This window comes from Culex quinquefasciatus, chromosome 3 (assembly GCF_015732765.1).
Source record: "Culex quinquefasciatus strain JHB chromosome 3, VPISU_Cqui_1.0_pri_paternal, whole genome shotgun sequence".
Classification (NCBI taxonomy): domain Eukaryota; kingdom Metazoa; phylum Arthropoda; class Insecta; order Diptera; family Culicidae; genus Culex; species Culex quinquefasciatus.
In genome coordinates, this window is record NC_051863.1 from 193,066,685 (window position 1) to 193,094,153 (window position 27,469).

The 27,469-nt window shown below is 38.6% G+C and overlaps 1 protein-coding gene across 1 annotated transcript in view; it reads right to left on the reverse strand.

Moving 5' to 3' along the window:
- The window catches only part of LOC6030994, a 222,975-nt gene that overhangs the window by 70,515 nt on the left and 124,991 nt on the right, over window positions 1–27,469 (reverse strand). The gene's annotated exons all lie outside the window — the stretch shown is intronic.

Sequence of the window (27,469 nt, forward strand, 5' to 3'; positions counted from 1 at the left end):
ATCTCACTTAAATGTATGTAAACTATGTCCGGATCCACCATCCGACCCATCGTTGGATAGGTTATCAAAAGACTTTTCCAACGAGTCCAAAACATTGAAGATCTGGCAACCCTGTCTCGAGATATGGCCATTTAAGTGATATTTATGTACTTTTTGGAAGCCGGATCTCACTTAAATGCATGTAAACTATGTCCGGATCCACCATCCGACCCATCATTGGATAGGTTATCAAAAGACTTTTCCAACGAGTCCAAAACATTGAAGATCTGGCAACCCTGTCTCGAGATATGGTCACTTAAGTGATATTTATGTACTTTTTTATTCCGGATCTAAAAAATAGATGAAATTTGTGTACAACCCCATCAAATCAGCCATTGTTGGTAATGAGTGAGGAAGGCTCCAACCACATAGGTGGATTAAGTTAGTTTTTTACATAGTTTATGCAAACAAATATTGTCAGACAAATGTTTACAAATAATACATCGCAATGCAGTTTTATTTCTCATATCTAAATTTAACGAAATCAATAAAAACTGAATGATCTTTTTTCTTCTTCTAAATTATTTACTATAATTATAGTAAATAACTACTTTATAATAGTATAATAGTTCAAATATTTTCGCTTATTTATTTAATTTGAATACTTTTGATATCGTTTTGAGAAATTTTCAAAATATTTATGGTATGGATGGTAATTTTAAAACAAAAACAAATTCAAATATGTAAAGTTTAACTTCTAGCAATTTGGATATCAAATAATAACAAATTGCGAAGAAATTTCGCTAGTAACTGATGTATTGTTCTAAATTGAAAAATTATAAACGTTCTGTTTTTGCCTTCCTCACTGAAGTAAGGCTATAATCCTGCTCTAAAAATGAACTTCGTATAAAAACGTCGTAGACCCACCTTCATGTATACATATCGACTCAGAATCGAAAACTGAACAAATGTCTGTGTGTATGTGTGTGTGTATGTGTGTGTGTATGTGTGTGTGTATGTATGTATGTGACCAACAAACTAGCTCATGTTTCTCGGCACTGGCTGAACCGATTTGACCCGAACTTGATGCATTCGACTTGGTTGAGGGTCCCATAGATCGAGTTTTATACAGATTGAAGTTTCGATAAGTAGTTCAAAAGTTATGTATAAAAATGTGTTTTCACATATATTTGGATCTCACTTAACTGTATGTAAACTATGTCCGGGTCCATCATCCGACCCATCGTTGATTAGGTTATCAAAAGACCTTTCCAACGAGTCCAAAACATTGAAGATCTGGCAACCCTGTCTCGAGATATGGCCACTTAAGTGATATTGATATACTTTTTTGAAGCCGGATCTCACTTAAATGTATGTAAACTATGTCCGGGTCCATCATCCAACCCATCGTTGGTTAGATTATCAAAATACCTTTCCAACGAGTCTAAAACATTGAAGATCTGGCAACCCTGTCTCGAGATATGGCCCCTTAATGGATATTGATGTACTTTTTTGAAGCCGGATCTCACTTAAATGTATGTAAACTATGTCCGGATCCACCATCCGACCTATTGTTGGTTAACCTATCAAAATACCTTTCCAGTGAGTCCAAAACATTGAAGATCTGGCAACCCTGTCTCGAGATATGGCCACTTAAGTGATATTGATGTACTTTTTTGAAGCCGGATCTCACTTAAATGTATGTAAACTATGTCCGGATCCACCATCCGACCTATTGTTGGTTAGATTATCAAAATACCTTTCCAACGAGTCCAAAACATTGAAGATCTGGCAACCCTGTCTCGAGATATGGCCCCTTAATGGATATTGATGTACTTTTTTGAAGCCGGATCTCACTTAAATGCATATAAACTATGTCCGGATCCACCATCCGACCTATTGTTGGTTAACCTATCAAAATACCTTTCCAGTGAGTCCAAAACATTGAAGATCTGGCAACCCTGTCTCGAGATATGGCCACTTAAGTGATATTGATGTACTTTTTTGAAGCCGGATCTCACTTAAATGTATGTAAACTATGTCCGGATCCACCATCCGACCTATTGTTGGTTAGATTATCAAAATACCTTTCCAACGAGTCCAAAACATTGAAGATCTGGCAACCCTGTCTCGAGATATGGCCCCTTAAGTGATATTGATGTACTTTTTTGAAGCCGGATCTCACTTAAATATATGTAAACTATGTCCGGGTCCATCATCCGACCCAACGTTGGTTAGGTTATCAAAAAACCTTTCCAACGAGCCCAAAACATTGAAGATCTGGCAACCCTGTCTCGAGATATGGCCACTTAAGTTATATCGATTTACTTTTTGGAAGCCGGATCTAAAAAATAGATGAAACTTGTGTACAGCCATTGTTGTGAGGAAGGCTCCAACCACATAGGTGGATTAAGTTAGTTTTTTTTTGCATTTTGATTTAAGATCAACTTTGTAAGTACTCTTATATAAACAAAGAGGATATTTTGCATCATTAATTTGTCCACACAAATTTTTATACAATTTTGACAGTTGTTTATAAAATTATTACAAAATTACAAAAAAAAACGGATTCTTGAAATGTTTTTTTTTTATATCTATGGATTTGGTATCTTCGGCTATGTTGCAAGTATTTTTTTGAAAATGTCTGATGCACTCTCAAAAATATTTTTTGATTCAAATTTTCTTATTAAAATAGGTTGCGACAAAAAATTCAATCATTTAAGCTGTAAATTAAGTTGTCAAAATATATTTAGCAGAATCACCAGTTATTTAAAAAAGTGTTATTATTGTTGCTACAATGTGCCCATTTTTTAATTTTCTGAGTCATCCACCAATCACTTTTTTTTTATTTTATTTTTTCATTTGCGGGATTTTTTCTACGACCGTAGAAAAAATGGATCATTTGTTCGTCCATACTTCTCTCCGTACCATGTTGGCCGGATATGAAAAAGGAAATGGAACAGTTATATTCAAAAGAAATCTCAAGTTTTACAATGAAAATTTAAAATATTAATAATATTGTTATGCTCTGTGATTTTTTTGGGAAAATTTTCAACACAAATTTAAATGTAGTAAAAAATAAGGCAATGCATATTTTATTTTAAAGCATTTCCATAAAATAAGGGAGCAAAAAAGGCTATAACTATAATTTTTTATTGATAAACTAGTAAAATTGATTATTAGACATTTTCAATCAAATTTTTTTTATTTGTATTAAACATTTGAGCAATTCTCTATCAATGCCGGAAATGTATTTTATTTATATTTTCAAAAAGGCGTTATATTGAATGTTTGGCCCTTTTTAAATGTAAGTCTAGACTGATTTTTTTAAATATTGCTTTTAAAAAGATCGGAAAATTGAAAATCGGGCCATTAGTTGCGGAGAAATCGATATTAGAAAATGGTGGGTTGTTTGGTGTCTTTGAGCATCTGTATCTCAGCAACCAGATGTCCAATTTTCAATATCTCTTAGACAATTTATAGCAAATTTTCTGAACTCTGAAAATATTTTTAGAGATGGTCACTCATGGTCACTATTTTTAAAAATCGAAAAACGGCAAATATTTCGCTAAAATCAAACTTTCGGTGGCTATATCTTGAAAACAGAGCCTTTTATCAAAAAATCTTTCAAGTGCTTTTCCATTGGAAATTCAATTTTACATTACGTCAAATTTGTTTTTGCATGAAATTTAGATTTTTCCCAAAAATCACTTTTTTTGTCAAAAAATCAGATTTTTTGACCATACTTTTCTTTGGCCCAAAAGTTGCAGATTTTTGTCCCTTAAAACATATCAAAAAATCTCGAAAATAAAAAAAAACGAATTTTTCGGAAATTGAGTTTTTGTGAATTTTAATAAAAAAAATCAGCAATTTTTTCCGTGTACCTATTTTTTTCTCAATAGTTCTTAACAATACCTACAAGTTGGCCGAAGACACCAGATTTATGAATATATACGTACCATTTTTTATGGACAGCTGCCAAAATTGTATGGAGACTCGTATGGGTGAACCAATGGCACAAAATAGCTGTTTTGGTCATAGGGAAGGCCCCCACAAAGTTTGAGCCAAATAAAAAAATACAAAAATTAAAAATGGTCGGAATCGACCGATTTCGTAGAGAATTGCTCATTCAAACTTTTTTGCCAACACATCGGAATAGACATAAAATAAAAATAAATAAATTGTAAATTAATTGATATATTGCAACATCACCTAATTGATTATTAATTGATATTTTGTGACAGCACCATATCTGTGATAATGTGCAATGCATTTTGTGATTATTTTTTTTCCTGCTATTTATTAATACAAATTTTGCCTGACATTTGAAGTTTGGCTTGGTTTTGCTTTTTCAGTTTCAAAAATGCCATCTTTTGAGGTAAAACACAAGAAGGTCAGAGTTTATTTGGTAGTGCTGCCATGTTTTTTAAAGGAAATGGTTAAGTGCACCGAAAACGATTAACTTCCACCCAAAATTGATTTTATGTTGATATTTTTAACTGTAGAAGTTATGGCCAAGCTTGACTTAATTTTTTAATTGTTCAGAAAAATCCTCATTGAATTTGCTCAAATTATATTGAAGTATGATCCACTGGATGGTTGAATGTAGCCTCTGAGAAAAAAACTAACTAAATCCACCTATGTGGTTGGAGCCTTCCTCAGAACAATGGCTGTACACAAGTTTCATCTATTTTTTAGATCCGGCTTCCAAAAAGTACATCGATATCACTTAAGTGGCCATATCTCGAGACAGGGTTGCCAGATCTTCAATGTTTTGGACTCGTTGGAAAGGTCTTTTGATAACCTAACCAACGTTGGGTCGGATGATGGACCCGGACATAGTTTACATACATTTAAGTGAGATCCGGCTTCAAAAAAGTACATCAATATCACTTAAGTGGCCATATCTCGAGACAGGGTTGCTAGATCTTCAATGTTTTGGACTCGTTGGAAAGGTCTTTTGATAACCTAACCAACGTTGGGTCGGATGGTGGATCCGGACATAGTGTACATACATTTAAGTGAGATCCGGCTTCAAAAAAGTACATCAATATCACTTAAGTGGCCATATCTCGAGACAGGGTTGCCAGATCTTCAATGTTTTGGACTCGTTGGAAAGGTCTTTTGATAACCTAACCAACGTTGGGTCGGATGATGGACCCGGACATAGTTTACATACATTTAAGTGAGATCCGGCTTCAAAAAAGTACATCAATATCACTTAAGTGGCCATATCTCGAGACAGGGTTGCCAGATCTTCAATGTTTTCAACTCGTTGGAAAGGTCTTTTGATAACCTAACCAACAATGGGTCGGATGGTGGATCCGGACATAGTGTACATACATTTAAGTGAGATCCGGCTTCAAAAAAGTACATCAATATCACTTAAGTGGCCATATCTCGAGACAGGGTTGCCAGATCTTCAATGTTTTGGACTCGTTGGAAAGGTCTTTTGATAACCTAACCAACGTTGGGTCGGATGATGGACCCGGACATAGTTTACATACATTTAAGTGAGATCCGGCTTCAAAAAAGTACATCAATATCACTTAAGTGGCCATATCTCGAGACAGGGTTGCCAGATCTTCAATGTTTTCAACTCGTTGGAAAGGTCTTTTGATAACCTAACCAACAATGGGTCGGATGGTGGATCCGGACATAGTGTACATACATTTAAGTGAGATCCGGCTTCAAAAAAGTACATCAATATCACTTAAGTGGCCATATCTCGAGACAGGGTTGCCAGATCTTCAATGTTTTGGACTCGTTGGAAAGGTCTTTTGATAACCTAACCAACGATGGGTCGGATGATGGACCCGGATATAGTTTACATATATTTAAGTGAGATCCGGCTTCAAAAAAGTACATCAATATCACTTAAGTGGCCATATCTCGAGACAGGGTTGCCAGATCTTCAATGTTTTGGACTCGTTGGAAAGGTCTTTTGATAATCTAACCAACGATGGGTCGGATGATGGACCCGGATATAGTTTACATATATTTAAGTGAGATCCGGCTTCAAAAAAGTACATCAATATCACTTAAGTGGCCATATCTCGAGACAGGGTTGCCAGATCTTCAATGTTTTGGACTCGTTGGAAAGGTCTTTTGATAACCTAACCAACGATGGGTCGGATGATGGACCCGGATATAGTTTACATATATTTAAGTGAGATCCGGCTTCAAAAAAGTACATCAATATCACTTAAGTGGCCATATCTCGAGACAGGGTTGCCAGATCTTCAATGTTTTGGACTCGTTGGAAAGGTCTTTTGATAACCTAACCAACGATGGGTCGGATGATGGACCCGGACATAGTTTACATACAGTTAAGTGAGATCCAAATATATGTGAAAACACATTTTTATACATAACTTTTGAACTACTTATCAAAACTTCAATCTGTATAAAACTCGATCTATGGGACCCTAAACCAAGTCGAATGCAACAAGTTCGGGTCAAATCGGTTCAGCCAGTGCCGAGAAACATGAGCTAGTTTGTTGGTGACATACATACATACACACACACATACACACACACATACACACAGACATTTGTTCAGTTTTCGATTCTGAGTCGATTTGTATACATGAAGGTGGGTCTACGACGTTTTTATACGAAGTTCATTTTTAGAGCAGGATTATAGCCTTACCTCAGTGAGGAAGGCAAAACGTTACTTAATCCACCCTTAGGTGGTTGGTGCCTTCCTCACATTTAGAGGGTAACGCTATCCAAAATAGATAAAAAAGGCGGACCTTTCAGCGTTCTATCAACTTGATTCATTATTCATACCATCAGATTGGTTAGTCAGATCTTCATTTTCAGGGCACTTACATGCTTATAACTTTTGACAGGGTTGTCAGATCTGCAATCTTTTGAACTCAATGCAAAGGTCTTTTGATCACCTATCCATCCACAGGTCGCATTATATATCTGGACAACGTTTTCTTCGAAATATATGAGATCCGGCTTCTAAAAAGTTCATAAATAATACTTAAGTGCTTATAACTTTTGATAGGGTTGTCAGATCTGCAATCAATTGAACTCGTTGGTAAGGTCTTTTGATTATCTTTCTAAAAATGTATAACATGACGGGGTTGCTTACAAAACCCACCCTTTTAACAATCTTCCGGACTTTTGTTAAAATCGTTTTTTTTGCATAACTTTTGAAGTACTTAACTTTATAATTTTCGATAGCGACTTATGAGACGCCAAGGCGGTCCAAATCTGTTCAGCCAGTGCCGAGATAATCCAGTGCAATTTTTTTGATCAACATCCCACCACATACACAGACATTTGCTTAGAATATGATTCTGAGTCGATAGGTATACGTGAAGGTGGGTTCAGGAAGTCAAATTAAGAATTTCGTTTTTCGAGTGATATTATAGCCTTTCCTTAGGAAGGTGAGGAAGGCAAAAAACAAGAGGTAAAATTATGTTTTCTGGGTGTCAAAAAAACTGGAACATCATTAGAAAGGGGCGCATAAGAATTTTGACAGCCGGAACTAATTTGCAAATTTTGAGACGATGACATTTGACTTACCGTCATCAGGGGTGACATTGGGTCATACAAAAAAAATGAACATTGTATGACCCAATTTCACCCCACTTGACCCAATGTCACCACTGAAGACGGTACATTAGGAAAAAAATCATGTTGTCCCCATTCTATTTATGTCAAATTATCATTCTATTTATGTAACTCTCGAAAACATCCAACAAAACTCAACATAGTCGACACGTGCCATGTTTCCATATCTCCAAAACCCTCCCGTCAACCCTCATCACTTGGTCCAACTAATTGCACAACAATCAGATCGCCCAGCATCGCCGTCACCAGGCAGAAGATTGCCGGGTCGTACATCTTCTGTCCACCAGCCCTCGGCAAAAAAGAAGATCTCATCACTTCTCGGCATTTCGGTCACCGGTCACCGCGGTCGATGACATAACCTTTCTCTGTTGGGTCACCACGTGGCGACACCCAGGTCAGTCAGTTAAAAATAGGGCTTGGTCGTTTCACGTAATTTGCTCCAGTTCCCCCCCGCCCCCCTAAAATCAATCATTTTTGGTGCGGTGGAAAGGTCGTTCCAAATTTGCACACTGCACCGATATTCGCAATCGCTTTTTGCGCAATTGCGCGCAAAATCGGAAAGGTCTTGTGGCAAGTTGAAAGCAAAAGTCGTAACTCTTCCTTTCACTACGGTCGCTCCTGAGATGGATCGGGGTAAGAATGCGCTCCTCTTCGATTGAATAGGTTCTTCGTAGAACGAAGAGGAGCGCTTGTTGGCGTGCTCCCCGCAGGGGGGAAGTGAAGATCTGCGGATTGCAAAAGCGCTGCAGACTCCAGGCTTGAGGTTTAAAGAGTTGTTACTTTCGCAACGTTGAGAGGAACTTGAAGAGATCTTCTTCAACGGTAATAGGGAGAGATGTGTGTTTAGAGCTTTTTTTTTCGCTGTTGTTGTTATGAAAGGTAACAACTTTATGTCACGATTGACATTATCAGCGCAGGATCGCCTCTGGGGGGAAGGAGAAGATTTGAAGCAGAACAGACTCTGAGCTTGCTAGAGGATTGATCCGGGGTGGTTGATTGCCGCGGCTTCTGCTAGAACCTGAACAATCGATTGGAAACCCCCCCTGCGGGGTTGTTCTGTCTTCGACGCTGGGATAGTCTATTCAAATCTGGAAGGAATGCCTTCTCAATCAGTAGCTGCCATAGGAGTCTAACGCTAATTCTTTGGCCAACCTCCAACGGCGCACCGCGGTTGTAATGGATCCGGAGATAAGCTTCGACCAACAGGTACGAAGTCTGTGTGGTGCAGAAAAAAAATGCAATTTTTGCTGATGAATGTGTGCAGATTGCGAATTACAGCGCTCTCATTGTTGAGCCTTTTTACTTTCCACCGCGCACCTGGCAGCGCAAACGGCAAAGGGCCATTGACCATCAGGCTGCTCTACGTTGAGGGAAAATGGTTTTCCGCGCAGCGAATCGATTGGCCGGACCTCGGTGATGGTCATAGACCACGCACGACCGCGGGCCGATGAAGCGTGAAATGTGGTGAAAGTTTAGGTGCGCAAGGAGCAACCCGGGTTCAAATGACTTCAATGGTTACAGGTGACGAACCTGGCGATTTAAAAAAACAAAATGATTTTTTCATTCTAGGAAGTATCGCTAATCGAGTACATCAGCTGGACTCCACGGTGGACTTAAAACCCAGAAGCGAAACAATCACTTCTGCGCTTGCTCTCTTTAAAGTCTCGATCGAAACGGAGACAATAAGCCATAATTCAGAGTATTTACTCGTGGTGGAACATGACCACGACGACGACGACGATCAGCAGCAGACATCCTCTAATCTGCGCAGAGTAGGGCTATGACCCAACAACAAGGTCGCCCCACGACGACGACGATCTGGAGTTGGATCGCGATAAATGAACAACGCAGACTTGGGGACTAAGACACTGAGCGCGCCTCTATCTGTCCTTTTTCATCCGGAATGAGTTATGAATGGGATTGCGAGCTGCGGATCGTTCGAAATTGTCGTGTATTTACGATTTGTACATTTTATTGATACAAAGGACATAAATTAAAGGAAGATGATTGGTTTCTGCGCGGTTTTGTTCCGCGCAAGACTTGGAATTCTGCGGAATGCGTCGCGATGGGAGCTGCGCAAAATGTGTTCTCCTTTTCGAGCGAGATGTAATCGTACAATACTGGGAAATTGCTGCCGGTACAATGAATTGTTTCGCCTTTTTTGTGTAGCTTCGTAATATCTGCGAGAAGAATTAGTTTATGACCGGCGGAGATTGGCTGGACAGAACGTTGAGATGCTGTGGAATACCTAAGAAGTGGATACTTTGTATGCAAGATTTTTGATAGGCTTCATCCATAAAGTACGTCACGCTAAAATCGACCAAAATTTACCCTCCCCCCTTTATCACGCTTTTCCAAACTTATAACATGCAATGTCACACTTGCTAAGACCCCCCCATTTTATGGATGATGCCATAATTCTTCGTTTGAAAATTGTCTTTTTTTGTGAACATCGCAGCAATCGAATCTTTGTACTCTTCAAAAACGTTTTTCAAAGTTCAAAGATGGAAGCCAACACGTCCGATTTGAAGCCTCTTTCGGATAAGATTGTCCTGTGTGGTAAGCTTGCTTCGCTGAAGCCCAAATCCATGTAGTTACCTTAGAACCTGTTCCTTCAGAATCTGCCACACAAGACCTCAAAACTCGCATTGCCGATGCACTGAAATGGATCGTCAATCGCGAACAGGAAATCGCTCACGCCGTCGGACTGCACGGAGAAAACGAGAAAAAACTCACAGACGAAAGGGACCGAATCTTGGGTAATGTACAGGAAGTGCTCACCGAAGTACAGGGAAAATTTGAGGAAGCATGTGCCAAACAGAAGGAAAGGGTAACGTTGCTGGAAGCAGAATACAAAAGCAACGCTGAACTTCGTCAAATTTCAGAGGAATTGATAGAATCGGAGGAAATGTACGCACTTTGTTTGTTAAATAATTTTTCGAACAATATCGAATAATTGATTTTGCAGATTTGGGAACCTTCCAAATGTTGCGGACCTCTTGAAGGATGACCGCTACAATTCATCCCTCACAAAACCAAAATCTGTCGAGTTAGTCAGCCCGATATTCAAAAAGTATGCCCTAAAACCAATATCAAGCACATAATTCTAATAATTTTGCTTTCAGTGATTTGGTTCCCGACCTAACGGTGTACAAACTAGACATTAACGGCAGAGCAAGCCGGTGGACGTGCCTGGCCGAGCCAGGATTCGAGTTCAAAGTGCAAGTAAGTCCTGAGAAAGAATCCGTCTACAAAGTGACGTTGAGCATGGAGAAAGGGCAAGCCGGTGCATATCGGATGGCCCTTGGAAATGAGCCTCTGGCGCCGATAAAGCTTAAACTACGCGAAGAAGTGACCTTGGGCCGTATCAAACCGGAAAAGGCATCATCGTCGGTGACGATCAGGCTCGAACTGGCCAAAACGTACGCGGAAAAATGTCGCCAGTATCGAGCCTTCGTTAAGCAACTGATTGGGCCGGAAACAGCTTTGGAGCGATTGTTTGGAGATATGGGAAAAATTAGACCCGGTCTCGTACTCGTCGTAGCTTTTCTCGCCATGATCGTGCTCAAGCTTCTGTGGTGAGGAAGAATGGTTGATTCTCAGCCTGCCGGATTTGTCGATTGGTGTAACTACTGTACTTTTGATTGAGTGATTTTTGTAATGTTATATTTTTTATTGAATACCTGAATTCCTTTTGTCAGTTAAATTATCATGTTTTATGCGATATTAAATAAATGATTGATATCATCTGAGAATAAAAAAAAAATCCTGTGCAGATTTACGAGGTTTAAAAAGCTTCAACCAGATTTGAGACTAAAAAATACTAAAAAATAAGTAATGGTCATTTTATTCTAACGGTTTCGCTAAAAAACTTAAAAATTACTTATTTCAAAATGTTCATTTGACCCCTTCCAAGTGATCCAAAACTGGTTCCTTAGAGGGCTGTCTTTTTATTGGTTTCATTGAGCTTGGTATGCAATTCAATGAAGATTGATACGTTACACGATAGGGTGATACCAAAATGACCATTTGGCCTCTTCTACGGCTCCAGGAATCGGCCAGATATGATCCAATTGTCGTTTTGTTTTTGTTCCACAGAGCTTTGCATGCAATTTCATGAAGATCGATATGTCACGCAATGGGAAAGTACCGAAATGTTTCATTGGCTTCTTCCAGGGAGCTCGGAACCGGTTCCGAGTTGGCCAGATATGAACCATGAAATGGTACGTAAATATTTAAACAGCTGTAACTTTTAAGTAAATTTTCTGATCAATTTGGTGTCTTGGGCTAAGTTGTAGGTATTTTTGAAGACTATTGAGAAAAAAATAGGCACACGAAAAAAATTGTAATTGTAAAATACGTATTTTTTGGTTTTCAAGATTAAAATCTCGGTTTTGTTTTTTTTAGAGAAATATGGTAAAAAAAATCTGCCACCCGGTTATGAATTTAAAAAAATAGTGATTTCTGTAAAAAATCGAAATTTCATACTAAAAAAAATGTTACCTTATTTACAGTACTTTACAGATTTTTTTATAAAGAGCCCCGTATTCAAGATATAGCTACCGAAAGTTTGATTTTAGCGAAATATTTGCAGTTCTTCGATTTTCAAAAATAGTGACTATGAGTGACCACCTCTGAAATTTTTTTTAGGAAATTTGTTATAAAATTGTCGAAGAGGCATTAAAGATTGGACCTCTGGTTGCTGAGATACAGAGGCTTAAAGAAAGGAGCCCGAAAATTGAAGTTTTCTAAGTCCCACCCAAACAAACCACCATTTTCTAATGTCGATATTTCAGCAAATATTTAATAGTCCGATTTTTTATGTTGAAACACGAAACATTCGTGAAATTTTTCGATCTTTTCGGAAACAATACTATTAAAATTAAAGAAACAAGAATTGCATTTTAAAAGGGCAAAACATTGAATGTTACGTCCTTTTGACATGTTATTCTTGAATTTTTTGAATCAATACAAACATTTTATACGGGCCAAACATTCAATAACACACACTTTTGAAATCTTAGTCTTGGTTAAAATAAATGAAAATATTGACATTGAAAATCGAACTTTTAGTTGCTGAGATATCGACATTAGAAAATTGTGGGTTGTTTGGGTGAGACTTAGAAAACTTCAATTTTCGTGCTCCTTTTTTTAAGCCTCCGTATTTCAGCAACCAGAGGTCAAATCTTCAATGCCTTTTCGACAATTTTATATCAAATTTTTCGAATTTAAAAAAAATCAGAGATGGTTACTATTTTTAAAAATCGAAAAAAATGCAAATGTTTCGCTATAATCAAATTTTCGGTGGTTATATCTTGAAAACGGGTCCCAATATCAAAAAGTCTGTAAAGTACTTTTCGATTGCAAATTCAATTTTATATAAAAGTTAGATAAAAATTTCTTTTTGTGTAAAATTTCGATTTTTTCGTAAAATAACTACTTTTTTAGAAGTTAATAACTCGGTGGCAGATTTTTTTACCATACTTCTGTATTGCTCAAAAGTTGCCGGGTTTTGTCCCTTAAAACATATCAAAAAATCTCGAAAATAAAAAAAATACATATTTTGGGAAATTGAGTTTTTGTGATAAAATTAAATTTAAAAAATGGCAAATATAAACCATGTACCTATATTTTTCTCAATAGTCCTCAACAATACCTACAACTTTGCCGAAGACACTAAATTGATCAAAAAATTCACTCAAAAGTTACAGATTTTTGAATATTTACGTACCATTTTTGTATGGGCAGCAGCTAAAATTTATGGACACTGTGAATACTCGTTCTCGAGTCGAGAACAGAACACTGATGAAGTCTGCAAGTAGTAGACGAAATACGTATCTGTCAAGATATTAAAAAAATATATAGCGGAATTAAAAGGAACAACTCGTCTCTTTGTATTCACAGTGTCCATAAATTTTAGCTGCTGCCCATACAAAAATGGTACGTAAATATTCAAAAATCTGTAACTTTTGAGTGAATTTTTTGATCAATTTAGTGTCTTCGGCAAAGTTGTAGGTATTGTTGAGGACTATTGAGAAAAATATAGGTACATGGTTTATATTTGCCATTTTTTAAATTTAATTTTATCACAAAAACTCAATTTCCCAAAATATGTATTTTTTTTATTTTCGAGATTTTTTGATATGTTTTAAGGGACAAAACCCGGCAACTTTTGAGCAATACAGAAGTATGGTAAAAAAATCTGCCACCGAGTTATTAACTTCTAAAAAAGTAGTTATTTTACGAAAAAATCGAAATTTTACACAAAAAGAAATTTTTATCTAACTTTTATATAAAATTGAATTTGCAATCGAAAAGTACTTTACAGACTTTTGATATTGGGACCCGTTTTCAAGATATAACCACCGAAAATTTGATTATAGCGAAACATTTGCATTTTTTCGATTTTTAAAAATAGTAACCATCTCTGATTTTTTAAATTCGAAAATTTGATATAAAATTGTCGAAAAGGCATTGAAGATTTGACCTCTGGTTGCTGAAATACGGAGGCTTAAAAGGAGCACGAAAATTGAAGTTTTCTAAGTCTCACCCAAACAACCCACAATTTTCTAATGTCGATATCTCAGCAACTAAAAGTTCGATTTTCAATGTCAATATTTTCATTTATTTTAACCAAGACTAAGATTTCAAAAGTGTGTGTTATTGAATGTTTGGCCCGTATAAAATGTTTGTATTGATTCAAAAAATTCAAGAATAACATGTCAAAAGGACGTAACATTCAATGTTTTGCCCTTTTAAAATGCAATTCTTGTTTCTTTAATTTTAATAGTATTGTTTCCGAAAAGATCGAAAAATTTCACGAATGTTTCGTGTTTCAACATAAAAAATCGGACTATTAAATATTTGCTGAAATATCGACATTAGAAAATGGTGGTTTGTTTGGGTGGGACTTAGAAAACTTCAATTTTCGGGCTCCTTTCTCTTTAAGCCTCTGTATCTCAGCAACCAGAGGTCCAATCTTTAATGCCTCTTCGACAATTTTATAACAAATTTCCTAAAAAAAATTTCAGAGGTGGTCACTCATAGTCACTATTTTTGAAAATCGAAGAACTGCAAATATTTCGCTAAAATCAAACTTTCGGTAGCTATATCTTGAATACGGGGCTCTTTATAAAAATCTGTAAAGTACTGTAAATAAGGTAACATTTTTTTAGTATGAAATTTCGATTTTTACAGAAATCACTATTTTTTAAATTCATAACCGGGTGGCAGATTTTTTTACCATATTTCTCTAAAAAAACAAAACCGAGATTTTAATCTTGAAAACCAAAAATACGTATTTTACAATTACAATTTTTTCGTGTGCCTATTTTTTCTCAATAGTCTTCAAAAATACCTACAACTTAGCCCAAGACACCAAATTGATCAGAAAATTTACTTAAAAGTTACAGCTGTTTAAATATTTACGTACCATTTCATGGTTCATATCTGGCCAACTCGGAACCGGTTCCGAGCTCCCTGGAAGAAGCCAATGAAACATTTCGGTACTTTCCCATTGCGTGACATATCGATCTTCATGAAATTGCATGCAAAGCTCTGTGGAACAAAAACAAAACGACAATTGGATCATATCTGGCCGATTCCTGGAGCCGTAGAAGAGGCCAAATGGTCATTTTGGTATCACCCTATCGTGTAACGTATCAATCTTCATTGAATTGCATACCAAGCTCAATGAAACCAATAAAAGACAGCCCTCTAAGGAACCAGTTTTGGATCACTTGGAAGGGGTCAAATGAACATTTTGAAATAAGTAATTTTTAAGTTTTTTAGCGAAACCGTTAGAATAAAATGACCATTACTTATTTTTTAGTATTTTTTAGTCTCAAATCTGGTTGAAGCTTTTTAAACCTCGTAAATCTGCACAGGATTTTTTTTTTATTCTCAGATGATATCAATCATTTATTTAATATCGCATAAAACATGATAATTTAACTGACAAAAGGAATTCAGGTATTCAATAAAAAATATAACATTACAAAAATCACTCAATCAAAAGTACAGTAGTTACACCAATCGACAAATCCGGCAGGCTGAGAATCAACCATTCTTCCTCACCACAGAAGCTTGAGCACGATCATGGCGAGAAAAGCTACGACGAGTACGAGACCGGGTCTAATTTTTCCCATATCTCCAAACAATCGCTCCAAAGCTGTTTCCGGCCCAATCAGTTGCTTAACGAAGGCTCGATACTGGCGACATTTTTCCGCGTACGTTTTGGCCAGTTCGAGCCTGATCGTCACCGACGATGATGCCTTTTCCGGTTTGATACGGCCCAAGGTCACTTCTTCGCGTAGTTTAAGCTTTATCGGCGCCAGAGGCTCATTTCCAAGGGCCATCCGATATGCACCGGCTTGCCCTTTCTCCATGCTCAACGTCACTTTGTAGACGGATTCTTTCTCAGGACTTACTTGCACTTTGAACTCGAATCCTGGCTCGGCCAGGCACGTCCACCGGCTTGCTCTGCCGTTAATGTCTAGTTTGTACACCGTTAGGTCGGGAACCAAATCACTGAAAGCAAAATTATTAGAATTATGTGCTTGATATTGGTTTTAGGGCATACTTTTTGAATATCGGGCTGACTAACTCGACAGATTTTGGTTTTGTGAGGGATGAATTGTAGCGGTCATCCTTCAAGAGGTCCGCAACATTTGGAAGGTTCCCAAATCTGCAAAATCAATTATTCGATATTGTTCGAAAAATTATTTAACAAACAAAGTGCGTACATTTCCTCCGATTCTATCAATTCCTCTGAAATTTGACGAAGTTCAGCGTTGCTTTTGTATTCTGCTTCCAGCAACGTTACCCTTTCCTTCTGTTTGGCACATGCTTCCTCAAATTTTCCCTGTACTTCGGTGAGCACTTCCTGTACATTACCCAAGATTCGGTCCCTTTCGTCTGTGAGTTTTTTCTCGTTTTCTCCGTGCAGTCCGACGGCGTGAGCGATTTCCTGTTCGCGATTGACGATCCATTTCAGTGCATCGGCAATGCGAGTTTTGAGGTCTTGTGTGGCAGATTCTGAAGGAACAGGTTCTAAGGTAACTACATGGATTTGGGCTTCAGCGAAGCAAGCTTACCACACAGGACAATCTTATCCGAAAGAGGCTTCAAATCGGACGTGTTGGCTTCCATCTTTGAACTTTGAACTTTTGTTCTCGAGTCGAGAACAGAACACTGATGAAGTCTGCAAGTAGTAGACGAAATACGTATCTGTCAAGATATTAAAAAAATATATAGCGGAATTAAAAGGAACAACTCGTCTCTTTGTATTCACAGTAATGCATTCTGCTAAAACGCTCAACCAAACCACAATTTATGGACACTTTATGGGTGAACCAATGACACAAAATAGCTTCTTTGGTCATAGGGATGGCTCCCACAAAGTTTGAGCCAAATCAAAAAATACAAGAAATAAAAAAGGTCGAAATCGGCCGATTTCGTAGAGAACTGCTCATTTAAAAAAAACTAAGTTTTTCAAATTCTTTATTAAATTTTTAAAACACTTTTTATCCATTGGTTTTGATAAATCATTAAAATGGAATTCTTGATCTTTTAGTATTCTTTAATTTTCCCGAAGACACTAAATCGATCAAAAGATTGCTTCTCAACACACCAATGTTTGAACATTGACATAGCACATTTTTGTAAGAACACAACCTTAAATTTTGATGAAACTTGTCTGCGAAATAGCATTTGAAGCAAATTTAAGGCAAATAAAAAAAAAATACAAATATTGGATAAGACTTATTAGGCATAGTTTACAATGGCGCTTAGGACCTTTTGAAAACTAACTCGAGAGATTTGCCTCTTTCTTATCACCTAAACTCCCAAGCTCGAGAAAAAGGGGGAATTTGTATGGAAATTACCCTTTTTTCTCGAGCTTGGGAGTTCACTGCCCATGTTTACATAAATGTCCCATATGCAAAAATAGCAAGCTGAGAAAAACGCATTTGAAGTTTGTCTCATGCATAAGGCTACGTGTTAAATTTTCGCGAAAAAACTAGATTTCCTCCTGATTTCTAGAACAAAGTTCTGGATGTTATAGGCTCTTTTGAAAGAGCACCCGATTTTGAACCAAACTGCATCAATAACTCGAAATCGATGAAAATGCATATGGGACATTTATGCGATCAGGGGCAGTTCAGGTGTTATTACATTAAAACTAGTGGTTGTTCCAAGCAAGATCAATCGTTAAGGACTCCCAACTCCTCAATTCTTCAACACCAAATCCGATATCTTTACAGTTCAATCTCAAGTCCCACTTTTTTCACCAATCTTTGCCCGAAATCTCAAAAAGAAAGACAGCGCAAATCCAAGCGTTTACCCTAAATCGCCTCTTGACCGCTCCCATAAATTCGCAGCATTATCCCCCCAGCATTTATAGTTATTGTTACTCAATATGAGATCGCTTTTGCGTCAATAACGGCCCGATTTGTGAGCCCGACCTTACAGATCGCGATGCTAGCGCACATACTCGAACAATGGAACCGTAAAAATATCAACTTTCCAAACACGCGCCTCGGACTTAGCCAGGAATCCAATCCGCGGTGTCCTTCGTCATAGTCGCGCGCTCGACACAATCGAATCATACCCAGGGCTTAGGCAATCGTCACATGATCTAATTGGGCCCGACACCACCACCAAGTTCAACAAAAGGAACTTGGACCAATCAATCACGGCAAGGTCAGTGCGCGGTGCGGTTTAGTCGAGAGAAACGCACCTGGGTAACGGTGTTTGCTGTGGGTGTTTCAAGGTTGACCGTTCGATTTCCATGTGGTCAACGTAGGATCATATGTTTTTGCTTAAGGTTAGAGTCCCGATCGCTGCAGAACTCTTTGGGATTTGATTGACCAAGCTTAAGCTGCACCCGCGTCAAGTCTAGACCGGAGCGGTTCTGGAAAGGCTCCGACAAAGACATTCTACGAGCGGGCGCGAAAGGTCACGTGCGAAAATTGGCGCGAATTGCAAAATTGCACACCCCCTCCCTTAATAATAGGCATCACCGTTTGAGGTTAGGTTAGGTTAGGGTTTTGCGCAGTGACAGCCGGCGCGAGCGCCGCCGTGATCGGTGATCGATGGGAGATTCGAGCTGTACTTTGGACCCCGGGACCGCGTCATAAATGGGTGCAACAATTGGAGCGTACAGCGCATGCAACTCCAACTCCAACTCCTTCTATTATGATCGGGAGGAGAAGGCGCGCGCGCGCGTTAATGGGAGCATAAATCAATCGTCGTGGAACGGGGGGCACGGGCACGTGGCACGGATACGATCGAATGTTGACTTATATAAGCCCCCTAATTGCGTTTGATCAGCCGGTTTGAAGGTGATTTGTGACGGTGGTGCGGTGTGTCAATGTGTCTATTGTTGGCGTTGTTTGCACAATTGAGCAATTGCAATCAAATTGAGCTATGTTTCTTAGACAACGAAACTAAGTCAAATTACTACAAATTAAGTGTTGGTAAAAACTGTTTTTCAATTAATAATTCCTTAGAAAACTTGAAAAGTGTAAAAAATACAATATGGTACTAAAGCCTAATGTTAATTTTGATGTACAACGATCAAATGTAAGTACAGAAACATTTTCTGAACACATTTTTTTAATCTTAATGCAAAAAATATAATTTGACAAGACGATATTTAACGATGAACTATGTTTCTTTTAGAGCAAGCTGTATAAATAAAGAGACTTTATGTCAAAAAATTAGAGGTGGGCAAGAGAGAGCGAGCCGCTCAAAGAGCCGGTTCACAAAAAAGAGCGAACGAACCATGGCTCACAAAAAAGAGCCGCGGTTCTTTTTGAAACTCCGGACTTTTGAAAGAACCGTTTCAAGATGGAATGATTTTTAAGCTGTTGTCTATTTTGAAGCTAAAGCCTATTATTAATTGAATTTCCAACAAATTGTAGCATAAAATTTGTTTTAAGGATTGAAAATGTGATTTTATTTTTTTCAAACATTTTCTCATAACAAAATTTGTTTCATTTTAGCAGAAATAAACGCAGTTTTGTAAAATTAATGGCAATTTTCTCCAAAACTGTAGATTTATGTTTGGGTAATCTTCTCGTTTTCAGCTTTTTTTTAAAATAATGTCTATAAAAAAAGAAATTAAACCATTCACTTTAACGACCCTCCGATCTATTGTGTTCTCTATTGCAAGTTTCTGCTCGAACCGAGGAGGGCACCCAAACCTCTTTCTACTCCTAATAATGTCTTAAAAAGTCTAATAAAAAGCATACAAAAATCACACCATTTTTTTAAATAGTCTTTTCAAACCAATTTATGAAAAAGAGCAAAAGAGCCGTTCAAAAGAGCGGCTCATTTTAAAGAGCGAGCGAAAATGAGTGGCTCCTTAAAAAGAGCGGTTTTGCCCAACCCTACAAGAAATACATTTTCCATACGATTTTGTATGGCGAAAGTCACTTTTTCAGTTATAACAATTTTTTTTACATGTATTTCATATTTTGCGATTCACGTCAACATCATTTGCGATGAATTTGGTATATGAGCAATTCTCCGTGAGATCAGCCGATTTTGTGCCTTTCTATTTTTGATATTTTTAGATTTCGCAACAACTTTGTGGGGGCCTTTTTCATCACCAAAGAAACCATATTGTGTCATTGGTTCATCCATACAACATACAACTCTTCATACAATGTTGGTACGTAAATATTCGAATATCTGCATCTTTGAAAGTAATTTTGTAATGATTTGGTGCCTTGAGCAAAGTTGTATTTTTATATAGAACTTAAATTAAAAACTTAATTTAAAAAATAGGTATATAAACTGTACGGAATTCACAAAAAAAAACTGTATTTTTAATTTTAGACTTTTCTTTTAAACCCCCTTTTTTATTGGAAAAAATAGAAATCCTACCCAAAAAATTGTTTGAACTATTTGACCGCAGTTTTAAATGTATTAAATTCAAATTCGAATTTCCAATTATCCAAGTTCTTAACAGAAATTTTTATATAGTGCATCGTTTTTGAAATATGGTTTGATTTCTATAACAAAATTGCAGTTTTTCAATTTACTCAAATAGTTACCTTTTTCGAAAACTCTTAGAAACATTAAAGGTTGAAAGGATACAGCGGATGAAAGAAAAACAAACAGGAAAATTGAAGTCAAGTTCACCCAAACAGCCCCACATTTTCTAATGCCAATATTTCTGCAAATAATGTTCATATTTTCGCAATATTCAATACCTGGCTCTTTTGAAATGTTAGACTTGATTCAAAAATTTCAAAAAAAAAAAAAAATCAGGGGTATAAGACAAAACACCAATGTTTAGGCATATTTTTCTTTGAAATTATGATTTCATACAAGCTTTTAAGCTTTCTTTTTCTCTTTAGGTTTTTTTTTAGATTTTTAAATTGTTTGAAACTTGATTTTGGTAACAAATATTCGGATGTTTTTGTTTTCATGTTCCTCCTAAAAAAATCAAAAGATAACATAAATTAAAGCTTTGAATTGATTTTTTCATTAAAAGAACATGTACAATCGATTGTCAACTGATACGAATAAATTGTAGAAGGTTTGTTATTACGTTTAAATTTTAATCGATATGGCTTTTTTTCATTATTTTTCTCAAATTTTATTTTTTTTTGGATTACAGACTAGAAAGAGGCAAAAAAGCTCATGAAGCAAATGTTGTCATAAATTCATTGTTCCTTTGTTGTTTTTAGAGCAACACAACTGTAATATTGCATAAAATAATTGTTTAAAAACTATAAATTTCCAGACCCGTTGTCTTCGAAAATGTTGAATGTTATGATTAGAACTTTTTTTTTGTTGCATATCATTTGCAATTATCTTTTATTTAAAATATTTAACAATGTTTGTATTTTTGACATTTTACTGTGAGCTCGATTTTGACATCCAACTATTCAATGACAATAATAAAAGTGAGTTCTTAAAATAAGCTTCGTGTTTCGTGTCAAAACATTTACTAGAAAAAAAATTAAAATAAAAAAAATCATAAACAGTATGTTCTATGTCGTTTATGAACAGAGAAGGCAAATTATTGATTTGTACACAGGACACTTTGTAAAAATGTTCTGGTGTCCAATTCATTACCAGTTTCAAAATCTCTTTTAAACACAATACTTCAATAACTTAGATTCCTCCAGGTATCGGTCCAAATATCTTTGTGTTACAATCAGGACCATCTCGCATGCCGCTATACCAACTCCCCAGAGCACATGAACTAGATAAAATACTTGTCCGTTTTGCTTTTATTGCTAATCTCCAGCAATGTGTGCGCTCGCGCCCCCCTTCCTAATGGCCACTGATAGCCCCAACGACATCCCCCCGAAATAGCCCACTAATTTTTATCTCCGCCCTCGTGTCGATGCTCACGGAACACAACTTTTACGACACATCTCAGAACTTCTCGGTCTCGGCTGATATCGCAACCTTCTGATCGCCATCGCTTGTTACAATTTATTGTTATAGTTGTTGCACTTCGCGCCGCCGCAGCAGCAGCAGCTTCAACTGTGTGGAGTCCAACTGGGGTGCCCTACAAAACGGCCAAGGTTTCGCCACATCATGCTGAACTACTTTTAACTGTTGGAATCGAGGGGGTGCGGGTCTAGAGGGGGTGTGAAGTTTAGAACAACAACTTGGTACAGATCTCAGCGGCCCTGCCCTGACCGCGCAGCCGGACAAAGCCCTGCAACGAGATTAGGTATCACCAAGTTTTCTGTAACTGAGCTTTGAGATGGGGTGGTGGTGCTGGAACATATCACGGAGTTGGTCGTTGTCGCTGCCGTTAGAAGGAGTCCACCACGAGATACCATTGGCGAGATATTGCCGCTGCGCGGCGATCTGCACGGCAAGTTCTGTATCACCCTAACAGGCTTAGAAGCGAGATTTGAGACACTGAGCGGCTGGATAAGCCCTCGTTGAAACGAAACTCGTGTCGAAGCGCGAGATGTTGTAACGTTTGGACGAGGCGAAGTCGGTGTTGGTTGGCATGCAAAATGCAAATTCGTGCAGCATTCTGCAGTTTGGGACCAACGTTGAACCCATGTAAGCAAGAGTGCCTCCCACTACTTGGTGCTAAGCCGCTCTGACGGTTGTCGTCGATTGGCCTCTGACAGTTTGGACACAACGTGGTCTGAGCTGAAGTTGACAAGTCGTAGAAAGGAACTGTTTAGTTCTGTTTTAGAATTTTTGAAATTCTGAAGATCATCAATATTAACAAGATTAAAAATTAGTCAACGTGATGAACGATCCGAAATTCCAGAACCACCTAAATCCCCCAAGAATGCATTCTTCACGCTCATAACTTCCAACCATGTGCCAACCGGTCACATAATCCCCGATCGCTGCCCTTCACGGGCCACTCGGGATAAAATACGGTCCCATTGTTGCATAACATTCCATTCATAACCAATTACTACCGGCGCTCGCCGACCGACTTAAAACTGCCCGGTGGATGTCGTGCGCCTTGTTCTGGTGGTCCTGTAGACTTGAAAGCAGAGAGTTGTTTATGGGGCCACGTCCCAACAGCTGCCGTGGATTACGAATTCAACACCTTACTCGAAAAATCGGGTTCTGAACCGGTTTCAGAATTGTGCAACTTCCCAAAAGGGAAAGGCCTTGAACGATTTCGGCGCTGGCACGCAACCCCAACATTTTACGGGCGTACAAACCTCGTAACCTGCGAGGGACATTTCATGATCGCGCGCAAAAGCCATTAGCTCCATGAACGAGCCCTAATAATAATTATGAATTATTGTGACACCGAGCCATTACCGGAGCAGAAGATCGTGGCTTAGATCTAGCTACACTGGGAGAGTCCGCCGCGCGCGCCGTGTTCTACAACTTTGTGCCGAGGTCTAGAATTCCGGCTGCCGTTACGAGATGATCTTCAGCGAGGAGAGTCGTCCTGGGTAAAGATCATGAGCGTGAGCTCTTGAAAGGGTGCGCGCGCTTCATCGCGCACATGTCATGGCAATAATCGTAACAATATTTTAATGGCATCCGAAGGTATTGTTGTTTATTGTCGGAGGCTTCCACAACTGACATGCCGACGTTGACGCCGGCGGCAGATTCTCAGGGATGACCCCGTTTGTCGATCGTAAAAATGTAGGGCTCGAGGAGAAGTTCAATGACGCGTTGACATGGCTCATCGCAGCTCAGCTGCGAAGTTCCTGAATAGATCTACTTGATCAAGAGATCCTCGCCGATTTCATAACCGCGTTGAATCACACCCAAACGCTACAATGTTGCACGGCGCGAACATTGTCAACAGCTGCATGTTCAAACATCGACCGGTAGCAAACACTCGGATCTTAACCGTATGCACCTCTGAGCCAACCGGCGATGCAGCGACCTGTCCCCGGCCACGAGCACGAAGTGGTGATTTATTGGAGATTCCATAAATCATAGGGCTCGGTTGATGATGGTCGGTCGCGGCCGCGGCTGCAACGGCAGGTTGACGCAAGGGTTCAAGCAACCTTAAAGGTGTGAAAAAGTGGCACCGAGTGGTCATTGTGCTGTGACCACACTAATCACGAGAGAGGTACTGTGTAAATGTCAATTCGGACGAGACGAGGGCTAGCATTAGATGCCGGCTGCTAATCGATGATGAAAGGCTGGGGAATTATGAGAGAGCGCATTGTAGTTTTGAGATGGAATTTGCTGTTTCGAAATATTGGATTTGTTTGAAATTTAGCGGGTTTAACTTCTCTAGTGCGGACTTCAACATTGGTAAACTATCAAAAATATTGATAAATTCTGAGTAGTTGCTGCATAACTTCAGGTAAGTACACTTTTAAGTGCTTTCATGTATGGAGCAATGTTTGGTAAGTAAAACTGTCATCTGTCAGTAGGATCTTGTTTATACTAGAAAAAAGATAACAAAAACATGAACAAATGTCCATGAAATTGGGAATTAAGAATAAACCCGTTCAACTTCTATGATTTTTTTTTGGATTTTATCGTGATTCACAATTTCGTGAACTTTTGTTCATGTTTTTTGTGAACTGATTTTCGTCAGTGGGTAACACGTGTTATATCTTGTACGCCTCTTGATAGCCTAGATTTGTAGGTGTACGTTAAAACCAAAAACATTCAAGAAAAAACTCGCGAAGCGTCTAATGTCAGTTTCACGTGTTCACAACATCGCACACCCTCTGTAGTCCATTTTTTCTTCATTCAAAAAAGAACCATCCGAAAAAGGCAGACCATCCATCTGATTACAAAGGACATAATTTGAGCGGGTCGTCCCGGCCAGCATACTCCGGCCAGCAGCGGTCAACGTCTTCTTCCCACTTGCTCCTTCCATAATGATTTTATATTCAATTTCAGACGTTATTATCATTATTATCGAGAGAACTTTACATCATCGCACATAACTCTTCTTCACACACTGTTGTGCGGGGCTGCCGGGCCACGTGAGAGAACGCCCGAAAAATTCCGCCCTTGAAGGCGCATCCTCGACCAAAAAATAACGATCGGAGGAATACTTGCAGACGAAAGCAAAAAAAAAATCCCTTATGAAAACGAGATTTTTATTAACAAAATTGCGCACTTTCGGCCGAGGCCGAGCGAGGGTTGAATCACTTTCAGGGGGGTCCCTGCACGTCGGGGACCCTCAACCACCACACACCGGTCGTCTGAAATCAAGAGTGAAATCGTTGAACTCGCTGTGTTGGGTAAAAGACCTTGGAACCTTTGCAGGGTCTTGGCATTTCTCCTTTCCTGGTAACTTTTCTTGTTGGAGGGAAGTTTAAGAAGCTCTAATTTATATGAAAATAATTGATTTTGTACATTAGCGATGTGTAAAGTTTATTACAAACTTTGGTGGGAATAAAATTGTACACAATATTGTATGCAACATCGCTTATTCGACAAGAAATCGGATTGTAAACAACAGTTTGACGTTTGAGTGAATTTCAATACGAAAACGTTTGAATGAGCGAGTTCACTTAAACCCCGTTGGTTTGACACTGATTTTTGTCAAACCATCGGGCTGCTTTTTTTTAGTTTGACATCCCTTTCAACCAACTCTCACACACTACTAAACGTTTGATAGTGAGTGTTAGCTCCGTGTGAAAAGTGACAGCTCGTCTGTGGTGTAATGTGGACAGACCCTCCAGTAACCCCTTTTTCACTTTTTCTGAAAATCTCCATGTAAAATCTGCTTTTTGTGCTAACTATTTTTTGACAGATGGAAAACCTTACTTTATCAAATCTATATGCCTTGGTATTAGTCAAGTCAACGAAGTTCACGGAAAAAAGTCATGAATATTTTTTCCGTGGTTCTTTCGTTCATGAACAACAATTTACGATTACGGGAAAAGTTTTTTTTCAGTGTTCAAACATGAAAGTGTCAAACCACCACTTTTTTAGAATACTCAGAAGAAACATGACTTTTGAGTCGGAGCTTGTGGAGTTGGATCTCTGCAGGGACCTGGAGTCGAAGTTGGAGTCAGCAAAATTTGAAAGGTTTGATGTCGGAGTCACCAAATCTCCAGAAGCTGGAGTCTGAGTCGCTGAAAAATGCAAACAGAGTCCTGCTCAAAAGCTCTAATCCAGGCTCATTTGAATTTGATGATATTGTATCACTCTGGTAGATGATTTAATCGCTTTTAGTCCCGTTGTTGTTGCGCAAGCAATCATAAAAAGGGTCCACATTTTTGGGGTGTCCTCTCCTCCTGAAGCTCTCCTTCTTTCCGGGGTTCATCATTATTTATAAATTATTTTCGCGGCAAGCTAACGTGCATCATAATTTCACGATAATCGATGATGCACGTACGATTATTATTTGTTATTAACGGACGATGTTGATTGTTGTCCCCTCGAATGTCTGAGGCTCGCGGTGAGGGGAGTACCTTAAAAGCTTTGGGGTCAATTTGCACTCTCGCTGGAGTCGCTCTTTCTTCTCAAAAGAGGTTGCGTCCTTTGTGGACGACGAGGAGATGACCAGCACGCTGCGCCAAAAGAGTCAATCACCTTGAAGAAGGAAGTGCTGCATTCCTCTCTACATGGTTGCACTTATGGACAACTGCTGCAGAGGAGTGCAGTGATTAATTGCTCCTCAATCAGAGAAGGGAAGGGAGACGCGCAGTTGAGCGGACCCGTCACAGGTTGTTGCCGAAGATGAGTGAGAGGGAAAAGACCTTGGCGGTGGGCGACTCCTGCGGCGCGATCACCGTTACCTGGAGGTCGAGATTCGCGACAGCTCGGCGGGGATGCTGCCGGGGTTGTTCCAGGGGTGTAAATTTGACAAGGATGGACGTCATTTGGAGTGTGATTCGGAGTTGAATTACATTTTAAGCGATTGTTGTCGGATTGGATTAATTTGAGGTTCGAAATTCTGGGAAAATGCTGTTTTTGAATGGCATTGCAAATTTGTAATTGAAGCCCTTTGAAGTCGGTTTTGATATGAGCATCTCAAATACGGACGTCAGAATTCTAATTGAATTGATAAATTTTGTTGTTGCAAAGATGATTCCATGATGCTCTTCTCAACTACACACTTCAATATCAAGGTAGCCACAAACTTAGTTGGCAAACGCTGAAAGTCTCCAGGTAAGTACGGAAACAGTGGTTCTAGGTTCCAGATTCCAGATTCTAGCATGTATCAGGTAAGTACATCTGTCAAACTGTCAATCTGTCAACGCAAGTGATGTCCCTATTAGTCACCACCTTCAAACGCATCTCTTTCCCAGTTACGTCACACTTTGTCACCGTAGAACCCACACGTTCTAACCCGCACAAAGTGCTACTTCCCACAGTAATGTTGCGTGCTCCTTCCGAGCGCGAACCCAGCCCCGTCAGCAAACAATTACTTTTAATAGATTGATAAATTAATTAGCGCTCGTTTGTGCTTAATGGGGCTCGCCTTCCTTTCCAGAAGGCGTTCGCGCTCGCA